The sequence below is a fragment of the Stegostoma tigrinum genome, chromosome 7 (genome assembly GCF_030684315.1).
Source record: "Stegostoma tigrinum isolate sSteTig4 chromosome 7, sSteTig4.hap1, whole genome shotgun sequence".
Taxonomy (NCBI): Eukaryota; Metazoa; Chordata; class Chondrichthyes; order Orectolobiformes; family Stegostomatidae; genus Stegostoma; species Stegostoma tigrinum.
This window is the reverse complement of record NC_081360.1, coordinates 15,543,356-15,559,741: the sequence shown is the minus strand read 5'-3', so window position 1 is coordinate 15,559,741 and position 16,386 is coordinate 15,543,356. Positions and strand designations below refer to the sequence as shown.

The window sequence follows — 16,386 nt, the reverse complement described above, 5'->3', positions numbered from 1 at the left end:
AGTACCCACTCAGCAACTCTTTTTCTATAAGTTTACCTCTGTTGGCACAATTTTGTTTTGCCATCATCTGAAGTTGGTTTGATACCTTTCTCCAGTCTCTCACAAGTTTCTCTGAAACACAAAATTGTCTTCCTGCTGCACATTTATTTGTCTTCTCTGCAACTTCAATAATTTTCAGTTTAAATGCTGCTGCATATTTTTTGTTTTTTCTGGAGGACATTTTTACACAAAACGAAGAAGAAATTTCAAAACGCATAATAGCACAAAACAATTCATTTCCTCATTATAACATTTATGTTCAAGATAATATCTTTACTCACAAATGCTGATCAGTTATCTGTGGAGAACTAGGGTCGACTTTTACATGAGTTACATGGAAAATTCCAGATTTTTTGGCCAAAAATAGGGGGTCAACTTTTACATGAGATCAACTTTCACTCGGGTATACAGTTAATTCTGAGCAACATGAGCAACTCATTTCAGGTGATCACTTGAGCTCATAGCATGGCTCATTTAAATTTGCTAGAAGTGATGTTCATATGTAAATGAAAAGCACATATTGGCCTGTTTCTATGCTGCATCACTATGACTCCACATTCAAGCCCTGCAACAACTTTGAATTACCCAAGAGCTTGGAGTATTATTGTTCCCTGTTGCTTTTTCCATGGCAGTGTCATAGTCCACTTGATAACCCATTGGTATCCTTTGCTCCTATAATATAAACCATCGTGATTGTTTGAATTGTGGAATTCTTGCAGCTGTCCTGATCTGTGCAAGATAAAAGCTTCTTAAATATGTCTCCTTTTACAGCAATTGTATAATGCTAACTTGGCTTGCAGGTAGCATTTCCTCATCAGTAAGAATGTTGTGAGTTCAAATCCCAATTCAGGATTTGTGATTGTAATTTATAGTAATATATTTAGTGTTTTATTGAGAGAGTGCTGCATTGCCAGAATTGTCAACTCTCGATGAGATATGAAACCGACAATATCCCTCATCCACCCACGCTTCTGACTATTGAAGAAGTAAAAGATCGTGTAACATCACTTCTAAAAGGGACAAAGTGTTCTCCTGATACTGTAAGTATCCAGACACTGCCCACTTGTTTCTCTTGTCACATCACCCTGACCCAGCGCCCAGTCATGGGCTAGCCCTGAGTAACAGACCCAGGGAAAGTCTCTGTAGGGTTCTGTGGGCCCCAGTTTGAGAACACTATTACATAGTGTTATTATGTGTTACATTATGTGTTTCCTTGAGAAGATATCAACAGAACTGATGGCCCAATGTTCCACAGGTAATGTCTACCCTGGCCAAAGCAAGGTAACTATTCAATAACTATTGAATTAGTATTTAGTATGCTGATGTGCATAACTGTTAAATTCTGGTTTTAATTAACACCTAAAAGAACAGTTCAACATATTATGCAACGATGAAAGAGCCATGTTAACCTAATTAAACACCACAGTAATAATTCAATGGTCTACCGGTCCTATTCTTATACAGCAATAACTAAGCTGTTGACTGCATAACAACCTGAACACTTGTTATGGCTCAGATTCTTCTGCTTTTGTTCCACAAGAATAGAAAGAAAGAGTTTTCACCATTAATGATCACTTATTGCCCATAAATGGTTACAAATTGTAGCTTGTGACTCCTGGCTTACTGAGTTTGACATTGATCCTACTTTAGAATAATAACTACATTTTGAAAGCACTCAAGCACATTGAGACATGATAAGTTCAAAATAAAAACAGGATTTTTCTTATTTTCTCCTTATGTTATCCATCAGTTTTCTGAACACATGCATACACCCACAGAATCACAGAAGCAGGCCATTCAGCCCACTAAGTCCTCACTCACCCTCCAAGCAGTATCCCATCCAGACCCAGCTCCCTACCCTGACCCTGTAATCCCGTATTTCTCATGGCTAATCCACCTAGCTTGCACATCCCAGGACAGTACAGGGAATTTAGCATGGTCAATCCACGCACATCTTTGGACTGTGGGAGAAAATCCGAGCACCTGGAGGAAACCCAAGCAGACCCAGGGAGAACATGTCATACAGACAGTCGCCCAAGGGTGGAATCAAACCTGGGTCCCTGGCACTGTCCAGCAGCAGTACCAACCACCAAACCATTGTGCCAATCTATTTCTCAGCAAATCTTATTCCATTGTCTAAGACAATCATACTTCAAAACAATAATCAACTATATATCATTCAATTGTCCAAACAGAATATCTTCCTATGTAGAAAAAGAAAGAATTGTGAATACTGGAAATCAGAAACAAAACAGAAATTGCTGCAAAATCCAAGCAAATCTGGCAGCATCTGTGGAGAGAAATCAGAGTTAATGTTTCAGGTCTAGTGACCCTTCTTCCTCAGACCCTGTTATCCTCCTGGTCAACAGAAGCCCTCATTTCAAAATGACTAGAATACACGAGCAGAGATGTGCTGCTGAGGCTGTTAAGGCTCTGGTCAGACCACATTTGTAATATTGAGAGTAGTTTCGTGTCCTGTATCTAAGGAAAGATGTGCTGGCACTGGAGGGGTCCAGAGAGATTTACACGGGGGATGAAAGACTTGTCACATGAGGAGCAGTTGAGGACACTGGATACGGACTCAATTGTGTTCAGAAAGATTAAAGAGGGATCTGATTGACACTTGCTTACTGGATAGGGTGGATGTGAAAAGGTTTTTCCACGAGTAGGAGAGTCTAGGATCCAAAGGTACAGCAACAGGGTTAAGGAATGACTCTTTAAAACAGAGGTTTCTAATGAAACCCTTTTGCATGGCTTCAAGAACAGCAAAGCAAGTTAGGCCTTTAATCATTAGAGTTTACAAGAATGAGGGAATGCTGTTTAAAAGACTTGTTGGGACCTGATGAAATCACGAGATTCTCTGCTCATTGTTAGTGAAAATCTTGATGTCCTCATGGTCACCATCCAGGAGGTAGACCATGGAAATCTAGAAATGACTTCTCTGTCCAGTTTTCCTTCTCTCTTTCAAAGGAATATTGCAGTTACTGCCTCACACTGCTCTCTGACACACAGCAGATGAGAATATGAAGCAGCAGCAATTCTAGGATAACTATATTGTTGGATGTACCGACCTTGGGATGAGATTGATTTCCTACTTGGAGGAACATTAAAAGTCCTATCCACTCTCTCAAAAAAATAGCAGGTGAGTTCTTCCCCTCTATTCTGGTCAATATTTATTTCTCCAATGCCACAGAACAAATTATGGGGTCATTATCACATTGCTATTTGTGGGATCTCACTGGGTAAAAATTTAGCCACCCCACTTCCGACAATACAACAGTGTCTACCGAACAACAAAGCATTTCATTGGCTGTAAAGCGCTTTGTGACATCTTGAGGTTGAGAAAAGCGTGAAAAAGATGTAGATGCTTTCTTCTTGGGAGCTTCAGGAGTTTTAGTTCTTCCCATTAATTTAGTTCCAATGCTCACTGGGTTTTTTATCAGCAATGTTCACATGAGACATTCTACAACCTGCTACTCCCAAGACAAAAGTAGAGCTGGAAGCTCGATTTGGGAAACTGTCCATGATCCTTTCATCATTGATGTAGTATTCCATTGTTTTGTGTTTAAACACATGGGTCTGTTTCTGTTGATGCTCACTTTGCTTCGTTGCTTAAATCTGTAAAAAAACACAAAACTGTAGGAAGAGTTGGAAGCCAGAGATGAAACACGGAGTTGACATTTCGAAGCATTTGGAAAAAAAAACTTATTCTCACATGGAAACTAGTGTCATCTTTGTCACCTGATTGTAATATTGAAGACTTGTACTACAGAACAAGCTGTATCTTTATCCATGCACATCCACAAATACATCTACCCAAATAAGGGGACAATTGTCCAGGTATGTCCTGTTCACAAAAAAAGGACAAATCTAAACAATTACTCTTCATCAATCTTTCTTCAAGCATTAGTTAAGTGATGGGAGGCAGCATTGACAGTGCTGTCAATTGGCACTTAGTAATAACTTCTTCACCAATGCTCCATTTGAGTTCATTAGGCCAACGCTGATCACTCCAGTCTTACTCCAAACATAGAAAAAATGCTGAATTCCAGAAGCAAGGTGGACTATGTCACTGTCCTTGATATCAAGGCAACATTTGACCGAGTATGGCAAAGTGTCCTAACAAAGTTTAAATAAATGGGAATCAAGGATAAATTCCCCATTGGCTGGAGTCATAGCCAATGCAAAGTATGATGGTTTTGGCTGTTGAAAGGCAATCATCTCAGTCCCTGAATTCCTCAGGGAAGCGTACTATCAAATTATTCCCAGCTGCTTCATCAACAGTCTACCTAGGCAATGTTCAATTTAACTTGGAACTCTTCTTTTTCCCACATGCAGCAAGAGCTGGACAATGTCTAGCCTTTGGATTATAATTGTCAAGTGACATTTGCACCACACAAATGCCAGGCAATGATTACCGCTATCATCATCTTGACTTAAAGAGATGACATCCCCAATAATTTTAAAAAAGTGACTTTTGCAGATGACTGTGCAGTTTATGCATTAAAAACACAGGATAATATCAATTTACTGCAAGACACTCTTCTGGAATTGCTTGAATGGCAGGACCAATGATAGGGAGCATTCAATGAGAAAAAATGTCATGCCACATATATTACAAAAAACATGGATCCACCCACAGATTGCTTTAAATTCTACTGTCAAGTTCCCTAACAGGTAGCCACACAACCATACCTGGCATTTATTGTAATAAAACAAATCGGCAATGAGGACTTTGCAGTCAGCAGATAACACCCAAAGTAAATAGAGTTCTTGGATTTCTGAGGAGGAATCTTTAGTATGGCAACAGAAATATCAGCCTGGTAGTCCACCAACCATTTGGTGAAATACACCAATGTCACGTTGTTGCATACTTGGAATTGTATTCACTGCAGCAAAGAATGAGAAAAACAGGCTGGCCATGTGCTTTAAAATATGAAATAAACTGGTGGGAATTGACAGGAAAAAATGCTCTCCATGAATGATAAAACACAAGGTCTTTACCTCCACAGGAGCTACCAGACCTGTTCATTTTCGCCCTATTTGTTCCAGATTTCCAGAATCCGCAGTTCTTTGTTTTATTATAAAACACAAGGTAACATATACAACAGGGCAATTTGTTTCCAAGGCACTGTTTCGAGACAATCATTCTTCCCAAGGACAAACTCACAATGGAACAAGCTGCCAAAGGAAACAGCTACAGTCCCCATAACTAGAAATCGTCAACACCTAACTTTAAACTATCGAAAAGCTTTTCATGATCATCGCAGTGGATCAGGCTTGGCCAGTACTACCTAAAAGCAAAATACTGCGGATACTGGAAATCTGAAACCATTAACGTTGGCGGAATTCAGGCAGCAGTCTGAATTGCCTGTCAGCCTGAGGCGGGACCGCCCTCCACAAGACCAGCGGCTTTGCCTTCGTCGTTTAGTGATGACGTCCAACCTATTGGCTAAAGGCGGACGAGGAGCACGGTCGATGGTTGATGACGGTGTGTGAGAGGTCTGTCGGTCGTTAGTTAAGGTCTCTGTTGGGCGTCTGGTTGTGATTTGAGTTTGGCTGCTGTCGGAGCGAGAGTCTAGGCCTGGAGTACACACGGTTGGGGTTGGCCGGTAAGTTCTGTGTGGTTTGGTGATGGGTGTCAGCGGCCACTGGATTGAGGGAGTCCAGACCTCCCTTTAACTGTTTTCTTTGCCCGCCTCAATCTTTATTTTTTGTTGCTGCTCCCGTGTCCATCAATCTTTGTGATGAAACCTTCCCACTGTCACAATCTGACCCACTTCAAATGTGTGTGGTCACGACTAGTTGCGGTGTTAACGCTGGAGGTTTGCCTAGCTGGGATGGATGGTGGGCCAGATCTTTTCCATCTTTACAGCAACATCTCCCACAGTGAGTATTAGACCCTGGCTGCCCTCCGTCAGCTTGAGCCCACTTCCTCTAGAGGTGTGTAATTACATCGCTGAGCAGATTGCTTCGGATAACATCTAAAGTTGTCCTGTCCGTTTGTTGGCTCCTACCATTTTCCCATTTTTCTCTCTAACCTACGTTGACTCCCGGCTCAAGCAACGACTCGGTTTTAAAATTCTCACCCCAATTTTCAAATCTCTGACATCGACCCCTCCCTATCTGTAACCTTTGCCAGCCCAGCTATCTTCGTCCCTTTTTTTTACATTTAGCCTTTTAAGCGTTCTCCGTTTCAGTTGCTGGAATATGTATAGGTGTGCCTTCAGCTGCCTTGGACACAAGGGGTCGGTTTCCCTTCTGACATCTGGCTGCAAATTTGTGCCGCTCCGGATTTATTAACCGATAAATGTTGCTCGAAATTTGTGATCGTTTATTGAAAATCGAGTGTTTATTATTTGTTTCTGTCCTGAGTAAAGTTGCTGAAGTGTGAGTGCTGCATTGCCTCAGATTAAACTTTGTATCCTTTCGTTGTATGTACAGTCATTTGAGGCCTCGAGTATTGTATATCTCTCTATTGTGACTAAGCCAAACAAGCTTGCAGATATTTTGCAAAAAAGAATTATCAATCTCTAAATGTTTCTGAAGTATTGTGTGCAAAGTACGTCAACATCAGAAATGATGGTCCGATTCTGCTGTGTAGTTTTTGTTGTGGGGAAAGTTAGGAGAATGTAGATTTGGGGTTGAGTGCAGAGAAGGAAATTGAGAACATGAGGCAAAGAGCTAAATTTGCACTGTTCTTATGATGTTTCTCCACTCCTCTCACTAGATTCAGTGTTGATGTATCTAAGTGTGAGTGGTTATTGGATGGCCAATTGAAATAAAGTGTTGGTAACACTGCCACCTGCAAGTTCCCATGCCTTCCAAGTCGTTCATTATCCTGACTTAGAAATATACCATTATTCCTTCAGTGTTACTCGGTCCCTCCCTCCCTAATAGCGATGTGGGTTTACCTAATCAAAATAGATTTCAGCGGTTCAAGAGACGGCTCACAACCACATTCCTGAGGGCAACTGAGGATGGACAATAATTGCTGGCCCAGCTCTTGATGCTCATGTTCTGTGAATGATGAAGATAAAGTAAAGGTGGGCTTGAAAGTGTATCTACAGTACAATCTGAGCTTCAAATAACTTCAAACTCTCCATAGATTTAAATCTGAGATTAAGAGCTTTGAGGGCCACTCATCATTGAAGCTACTTTAACGTGAGTTTCTGTCTTCATACCTGGTTTGTGTTCTGGTTTTATTGCATTGCTTGCAGAGTTTGGAATGTGTTTTCTTCCACAGTCAAGTTCCATGGTAATAAACTTTACTTGACTATACCTGTTTAAAATTTTAAGTTTGTGGGTTTTTTTGGAAACTGACAGAGGGAAGGACAATATGCATATGTGTGAAAGCGAGAAAGAACATGCTTGGATATAGGAAATAGGATTGGGAGAGTCAGTGAGAGATGCATCTGGTTGGATTAAAGGGAGAAAAAGATCTTTTATGTAGAAGATAGGTACAAGACCTATATTAATACTGTGTCTTTCATGATGTGAGGTTTTCCCAAAATTTTTTGCAACCAGTTTTATTTTTTCGCAGTGCATTCGTAGCTGCATAAAATGCAGCAATAATTTGGGCACGAGGGGCCACGACTTTGATCAAATCATTGATCGGTCTATACTTTTCCATTCTCTTTGGAAAAGGTCGTAGGGGAACGTTTTGCTCTCACCCGAGAGTTCAGTTGGACTCTTTATTTCATATCAAATCCAACAGTTGGCACCTCTGATAGTGTATCATTTCTTCAGTATTGCACCAGAGTGTCAGCCTAGAGTTCATGCTTGCGTCTGTCAAGTGAGGCTGGCAAGCACACCTTGTGACGCAAAAGTGAAAGTAGCAGCCACTGAGCCAACACATACAACCAGTTATAGTACCTGGGATGGCAGTGTTGATGTTTCAGATCACTTGACTATAAAATGGTTTGTTCTGCTCTGGTGTGGTTGATTTGTGAGGGGAAAATTTACAGATACTGCATCAAGTTTGAGGTATCTGCATGCTATGTGCTATCATTTATATGCATAACTCAGTCCTTAAATCCATAAGTTTCATCTGTAAATTTGAACAGACTGTGTTCAGTGTTGAAACAGTTGTAAAACTCCTGGGCCAAAATAGTTATTGCTCTTCCAAAGCTCTGCAATGACCCGGAGCAGGTTGTAATTGAAAATTAATCATCGTGCCGTTGCCATGAGCAGTCTGGGATGAAAGCATCAGTGTCTTCAACCTCATATTTTATAAATAAACATAGTCATAGAGGCCTATGCTGTTATTTTAACCTTCCTTCTCTAATAAGAGTTGAGGGAGCTGTACTCTATATTGAACTCCAGGCTGCCCCTGCCCAGTGAGTGTTGGGGAGGCTTTGCTTTCAGTTTAAAAGTGTAAATGAAACTTTAGCTTGTTTACTTTCAGTTTAAAAGAGTAGATGGAGCTTAAATCTGTATTTAACCCAGGGCTGTACCTTTCCTGGAAGGTATTAATGGGGACGGTGTTGAGGGAACTTTACCTTCAGTGTAAACGTAGAGGGAGCTTTACTCTGAACCTAAGTTTGTGCTTTCCTTTTCCCTGGGAATGTTTGGGGACAGTGTCGAGGGGGCTTTACTTTCAGTTTTAAAAAAAGTAGATAAAAGTTTACTCTGCCTAACCCTGTTCTGGCCATGTCCTAGGAGTGTTTGTTTGGGACAGTGGAGGCAGCCTCACATTTTAATTTGTCCAGACAGTCATGCTTTCAAGTGAGAAGAGTCAAAGTGTCTCTACTCTTTATCTAGTCCCATGCTGTAACTGTCCTGGAAGTTTGATGGGGACAGTGTCAGGGAAACCTTATTTTCATTTTGAAAGAGTTGAGGGAACTTCTGGTTTACTTATTGCTCAAAGACAAGAGGGAGGTTTACTCCATATTCAGTCCTGTGCTGTCCCTGTCCCATCTACTTCTCGATTAGAAGAGTAGAGTAAGCTTTACTCTGTATTTAACTCTGTCCCAGGAGTGTTTGGGGATGGTATTGAGGCAACTTTCCTTTTATTCCTTCTTTTGAAAGAGTGGAGGCAGCCTTTCTGTCAGCTAAAAAGAGTAGAGTAGCTTTACTTTCAGTTTCAAAGAGCAGAGGGAACCTTTCTCTCTGTCTAATCTTGCACTAAACTTGGCCTCGGATTGTTTGATGGAGACAGTGGCAACGGACATTTACTTTCTGTTTAAGAATAGAAGTCTTCACTCAAAGCACTTTGCCCCATCAAGTTTGCGCTGGTCAAAAACAACCATCTAACTATTCTCCTCCCACTTTCCAGCATTTGGCCTGCAGGCCAGTATATGAATAAAATGCTGTTGGACAGTCGGGAATCAACAATTTTTGTGTCAGAAAGAATCAGCTTTTCATTTGCAATACTGTGCAAATCAGGTGTATATCAATGGTGGGAGCATGGGAGAAGACTGGTGGAGATTGGGATATCTTGTGGTGAAACTTCCAGAATACATTCATTTGTTGGCTATTGGAGAGGAGATATTTAGTTTAGCACCTGAGACAGTTCACACTCCTTTGCGTGACAAGGATGAATGCAGGAATTCACCAAAGATCCTAAGACTGTCCAAAACCATGACCACTTCCACCTAGAAGGACAAGTGGCAGATACATGGGAACGCCACCATCTGCAAGTTCCCCTCCGAGCCATTCACCGTCCTGACTTGGAAATGCATCACCATTCTTTCACTGCAGTTGGTGGCGTACCCATGCGTCAGCAGCCCTTGTCCTTCTAGGTGATTTATGTCACAGGTTTGGAGAGTGCTCTTGGAGTCTCGGTGAGTAACTGCAAAGCATCTTGTGAATGGTACACACGGCTGCCACTGTACATCTGTAGTAAAGGGATTGAATGTTTATGGTGGTGGATGGGTTGCTAGTCAGCTGGGCAGCTTTATCTCTGACGCGGTTGAGCTTCCTTCTGTTGCTGGAGCTGTACTGACCCAGGTAATTGGAGAATAATCCATCACACACCTGACTTGTGTCTTGAAGTTGTTTAAAATCAGACTTCGGGAGTCAGGAGGTGCAGTTATGCTTCTTGTCAATTTAGGCTGCCAGAATGTTGATGGTTAGGATTTCAATTGTGATCTTGCTATTTAAATGAGAAGAAATGGCGAGACTGCCTTGTGGGGAGATGGCTGTTTATTGAAACGTTTAATGTGTCAATTTTTTAAGAGCTGTACCTATTCTGATTGTCTAGCTCTTGCTGCAAATTGGCACGGACTGGCTTATTATTTGAGGACTTCTGAAGGCTGCTTTAGATGATTGGATGATTATTCCAGCAGTCAGTAATAATGTGTACATCTTACAATGGCCAGGAAATCATCTCTTCCTGTCTGTCTATTTTTGTCTTAATCATTTCCATCTTGCACAGAGATTTTCATCAGCAAAGCTGTATAATGCAGTGGGGAAAAATGTATTCTACATTAATAGCAGACTATGGGCTCACGGATAAGTTAACACAATGTTTTAGATAAGCCTTTTGCCAACTATGTTCTATGCTCATTCCATCTTAATGGTAATAGAATCACAGAATTGTTAGTGCAGAAGGAGGCCATTTGCTCATGTATCTGCACTGGCTCTCTGAGCATTTTGACGTAGTGCCAGCCTCCTGCCTTTTTCCGCCCATAAGCCAGCATATTGGATGATTATATTTAAATAGAAGTATTGCCATCTTAAATGCCTTGATTGGACCTATCTCCACCATGCTCATAGGCTGTGTATTCCTTATCCGGACCACACTTGATACTTCTGCAAAACACTTTTTTAAAACATGTCCTCTGGGTTCTTGATCCTTTCATGAAAAGAAACAGTTTCTCCCTATCTATCCAATTCAGAACTTTGATTTTGAATGCTTCTACCAAATGTCCCCTTCACACTCCACTCCGCAGGAAAACAGTACCCGCTTCTCCCACTCTGTCCTGTTAACTAATATTTCTCATCTCTGGAACCATTATTATAAACTTCTTTCACAATGTCTCCAATGCATTCCAAATCCTTCCTATAGTGTGGTGCCCAGAACCTTGCACAAAAGTCTAGCTGAGATCGAAACAGTGTCCTTTATAATTTAATAATAACTTTGTTTGTACTAGCTGTAAGTACTCTCTGGCCGTGCTTAAGAAGCTTAGACACTTGTATACTTTGTTAACAATTTATTCTATCCTGCCACTTTTTAATGACTTGTGAACATATACACGCAGGTGTTGCAGGTCTTGCATACCTTTTAGAAAAACACTCCTTGTTTTGTTTTGTCCCTCCATGTTTGTTATACTCACTTCACTTCACTTCATCTGAAACCTCTCTCTCCTCCAACTTGCCAACATCCTTTTGAAATTCTACACTGTCCTCCTCACAGGTTACAGATTTCACCCCCCCCACCCCAAGTTTTATTTTGTCTGCAAACTTTGAAATTGTCCCCTACACCCCATGATCTTGATTACTTATTGCATACAACAGGAAAAGCAAAGGTCCCAATACCGATCACTGGAGAACTTAACAGAACATTTCTCGAGCTTAAAAAATAATTGAAACATATTGTCAGACAGTTTTTTTTTATTGATGTTTCTGCTGCCCCTTTTCGTCCATGATCTATAACTTCCCTCAAGCCTGTGTGATACTGTATCAAATGCCTTTTGGAAGTTCTCTTACACCACATCCACAGCTGTGCTGTTAATGACCCATTTTTCAAAAATATACTTTATTCATAAAAGTTATAAAGGTGCTAAAACAGTTTTGTACATTGTGTTTCTTTGCAGTGGGAAAAACATTAGAATTTTATATTCTTTAAGGCTTCCCTGCAGTTGCAAACAAGGGCATTTCCTACTCTGAGGTACTAGTTGAGCAGTAACAAATGGTTCTTTGCAATCCACCCACATTTTATTTTCCCATGAGACTATCAATTCTATGCTGAAAAATTTTATTTCTAGGAGGTTTCAGGGATTAAGATGACTTGATTTGTAATTGGCCCTATCTTTACAACCTCTCTTGGACAAGGATGTATGTTTACATAACTCCAGTCTTTCGGTACCATCCCTTAGCCAGGGAGGATCAAAAGATTTTGTGAAGCCTCTGTGATTTCCATTCGGTTCCATCAGCATCCTTAGACACATTTCATCTGGTCTCATACCTTGTCAAATTTAAGTTCCAACAGCTTAAACAGTACCACTTCTTTTTTCAATTTTAAATCCTTCTGAGTTTGTTCCTCTATAAAGAACTTGGGGGTTTCCCTTATGTGTTAGCTGTTTGTCTTTCTATCATAATCCATCTTTGCTTCTTTTGCTTAATTTTCACCTCCCTTTAGAACTTCTTACTTTCAGCTTGGTTTTCAATTGTATTTACTACCTAACACCTGTTAAAAGTGCAATTTTTTTCTTTGTTAATTTGTATTTCCTTTATTATCCAGGATTTGTCCCTACTTTTCCGTTTTTGAGGGATATATCTTGACTGTGTTCAAAATATCTTCTCTTCACCCATTGCTCCATTACTGTTTTCCTGACAATTTGCGTTCCAGTCTATTAGACTTAGCTGTGTTCTTGCCTGAACGAAGTTGGTTCTCTGCCAATAGATTATTGTTGTTCTGGAGTGACTAATGTCCTTTCCCTATCATCCTAAATCTTATCACACGATGATCACTGCCCCTTCAATGCTCTCTCACTGTCTCTTGATCTATTTGACCAACCTCATTCCCAAAAATTGGGTCTGGTTGTGCCTCCATTTTTAGGATAAAATGTAGGAAATTCTCCTGAACACAATTTAGGAACTTTCACCCCTTTATAGTACCACTGTCCCAGTCTATATTTGGGTAATTGAAGTCCCCAGTTTTAACTACACTATGATATCTAGACGTCTCTGCATTTTTGGCAGATTTTTCCTCTGCATTCTTCCCACTGGCTGCTGGCCCTAGACCACACCTGAGCAATATATTACACTCTTGCTCCTTAGCTCCAGCCAATTAATTTTATCCTTGAACCAGAAACATCTGAAATATCCCCTTTCTTCAATACTGTAATACCTTCTCAACCAAAAACACCTGTTTTTCTCCCCCTTTCCTATCTTTACTGAATACCTTGTAACCAGGAATATGTAAAACCAGATCTGCCTCTTTTTTAAGCCAGGACTCTTGTTTCCACAACTCCGTAATCCCACAAGCCAGTCTGTACCTGTAATATCTCAGTCTTATCAACTGCACGTTCTGCATTCATATACATGCAGTGTAATCCTAATTTTTTGACTTCATTATGGTCTCCTGTATTCTGACTTACCTACAAATTTACTATTTTCTTTGTGTTGTCTATGTCAGCATTTTGTACACCCTGGTATTTCTTGTATTCTGTCCTGGTTGTGCTGTAATTGAAAAGTTGACAAATTGAAGAGAGGTTCATGTACTACATTCAATAGAGGGATACTTGTCCTCTCAAAAAATAATGTGCTGCTTATGAATTCTGGAAGGAGCAGAGTTTGCTTGTCAGAATAGTATCTGTTTTGCCTTTTTTCTGTTCAGTTTAGGAATAATAAATTCAAGTGGAATTCACTTTGGATTATGGAATATAATTCACTTCTCTAAGAGTAATAACTCATACTCAATGTCTCTAGACATCAGAAGGCATCAAGTCCCCAAGCTGAGTTAGGATTGTTGACTTGGAAGCCAGCCAGATCTGTCTGGGAGATGGATTACCACATCAAAAACTCTTCTGGTGCTTTTTAAAAAAAGAAATTAGTAATGAGCGTGGAACGTGCCATATGTGAATCTTCCATTAAACAAAATTTCAAAATAATATTAAAGTACCAGGCCCCATGCTACTATTGTAAAAAGGCCACTTACAGTGCTGGTAATTCTGTGCAAGGCTGTACAGTGCCATTGGCTTTTTAAAAAGTTAGCAAAGGAAGAGGGCTTCAGAAATGAACACTTTTTTTGTTGTGTGCAGCAGCTATTTACTTTGAAATCGGTATATCCCGGTCACTGAAGAATTAGGATACTGTGTATTTGTACTGAGTGGTGAAATGTCATTTGATGGTTTAGCATATGTCCCTTACTATTTTATGTTAGATTTTGCCTCTACAGATGCCTTGGTACCGGAGTGCATACTGTTTGGATATTCTCCTCGGGTTGATTGGCAAAATTGTAAAATAAATCTCGTGATTAATATCACTTCTCTACAACAGGGTTAACTTTTTATTTTCTGGAGGGAGTTTTACTGGGGAGCTCTGGGGAGATTGTAGCCATGCTGATTTTCCTGTGAGTCTAAAGGATTGCAGATGTTCAAGAAGGCAGCTTGCCATCAGCTTTTCAAGGGTGCCAAAGGACAGACAATAAATGCTGGCCATCCAGTGATGCTCATGTCCACAAATGAATTTTTAAAAAATCTGTGTAAACCTTGTCAGGGACATTTGCATCCCATGAAAGAACATAAAAGACAGATGAACAACGCAATGATCTCTGTTACCATGCAAGCAAGTATACCACTCAGCATGATCATAGTCAAACATTGGCTCAGTATAAAGGTGAGTTAATGCCTGTATTTATGGATAATGGGCAACTTTTCCAGTAATCTGTGGCTAAGAAGAATTACCCTGGGAACTCTGTTCCCCCACGGCTGCTGCGCAGTTTACACTGCTGAATCTTTATTGAATCACCATGCTGTTGGAAGGTGCATTCTGTGTTCTAATCAATCATTGCTTTTTTTTTAAAGTTAGTCCTAGTCAGGGAAATTAGCTGGGGGATGACCAAATCCAGACCAAAATGCATTTACTAATGGTCGACATGTAGAGGAGATTGAGTGTCAACAGCAAGTTTATTACTTGAGTTAAAGATGGCATTGTACTGGGAAACTAGAATCAGAGGACTGAAGGATGCCATGGAAGGTAATATAAGGTTTGTAGAGACAAGGCGTAACAACAATGTTATGAAGAAATTTCAGAAAGAATAGTTCAAATTTAATAGGGAATGCTTTTAAAATTTCAGACAAGTGAATATTTAGTGGTTTATATGAAGGCATTGGAATAATGAAGTCTATGTGCAACAAAGAATGTGCAAAGGTTTGGTGGCAGAAGGAGAGCAATGTTACATGAGTGGGCATGGAGTTAGGTGATGGTGAAATGGAATTTAAAAGTTCGCTCAATACCAAATCAAATGTAAGGATTCTATTAGTTTCACTTTGAGTACCTGAAACGGGGACCACAAACAACATTTGTGAGGGCTGCTGAGAGATCCCACAAGACTATGTTGGAATCATTGCTTTTTTATGATGTGTAGATGACTTGTACTTGGATGTGTTCTGCTTTCTGTGCTATATGAACTTGTGGTTCCAAAGGTGTTGAATTTGAAGTTTCCACTTTCATTTGTAGCTGTTGGACTGTGCTTGAGGTCATTGTAGAGTTGTTTTTAAAATTTTGTTTATGTATGAGGGTGTCACTGGCTAGGCCAGCATTCCTTGCCCATCTTCATTCCCCAGAGGGCAGTTAAGTCATTGACATTGCTGCTGGTTTGGAATTGCGTGTAAGTATGGCAGTTTCCTTCCCTGAAGGACATTAGTGAACCAAATGAGTTTTTCTAGTTGTCAACAATGGCTTTATGGTAATCATTTGGCTCTTAATTCCGGATATTTATTGAATTCAGATTCCACCATTGAAACTTGCTGTGGTTGGGTTTGAATCCAGGTCCCTGGAATATTGTCTGGGTCTCTAGATTAACAGTCCAGTGATAATACCACTAGGCCATCATCTCCCTTATTCCTAAAGTGAGATCATTGGCAACAATTTGAACAAATGTGACTCCAAAAATTTAAAAAGGAAGGATTATCTCGTGTTGTGGGGGGGAAGAGCATTAACAGAGGGATAATCTCATATACTGTACAGCCAAATATGCATTGCTTAAAAAATGTCCCAATTCACTGAGCAACTCCAGTCTCAAGCTGTCATACAACACTCAAAATGTCATGCACTTATGGTGGAATTACCTCGCCCATCACATTAATGAGAAGTACTCACATTGTTTAAGTTGTATGCGTGTGCATTAAGATATGCATTATTTGGTAATCCAGCAAGTAAAATGTTCTATCTGCCAGAATGCTTGATATTCAGCCCCTCAACCCCCACACCGGTTGTTATTATATATAGTCAGATGAAGTGATTGTAAAAGAAATGACTTTGTGAAGACTGAAGTACTTTTCACTGAGCACTTACAGTGAAAAGAGTCAAAGCTGGAGACAGTCTAAGCCTTTGCATGTTGCAGTGTGCATAAAGACATGGTTTTGTTTGCAATTGGTAGAAATAATAGAGGTCGTGACTTCCACTTTGGGAAGTCCCATTTTAAACCGGATCAAATGGAAATCCGGTAGCAAGGCA

The 16,386-nt window shown here is 40.2% G+C and overlaps 1 protein-coding gene across 3 annotated transcripts in view; it reads left to right on the top strand.

Moving 5' to 3' along the window:
• Nucleotides 1-5,518: 5,518 nt before the first annotated feature.
• Nucleotides 5,519-16,386, top strand: part of trak2 (trafficking protein, kinesin binding 2) — a 74,293-nt gene continuing 63,425 nt past the window's right edge. For 2 of the 3 annotated variants that reach the window (XM_048534351.1, XM_048534348.1), the window contains exon 1: nt 5,519-5,651. The gene's annotated coding sequence lies outside the window, so the exon portion shown is untranslated. Of the gene's footprint in view, nt 5,652-5,807; nt 5,929-16,386 lie in introns of those variants that run through there. The other variant, XM_048534349.2, reaches the window with a different exon arrangement.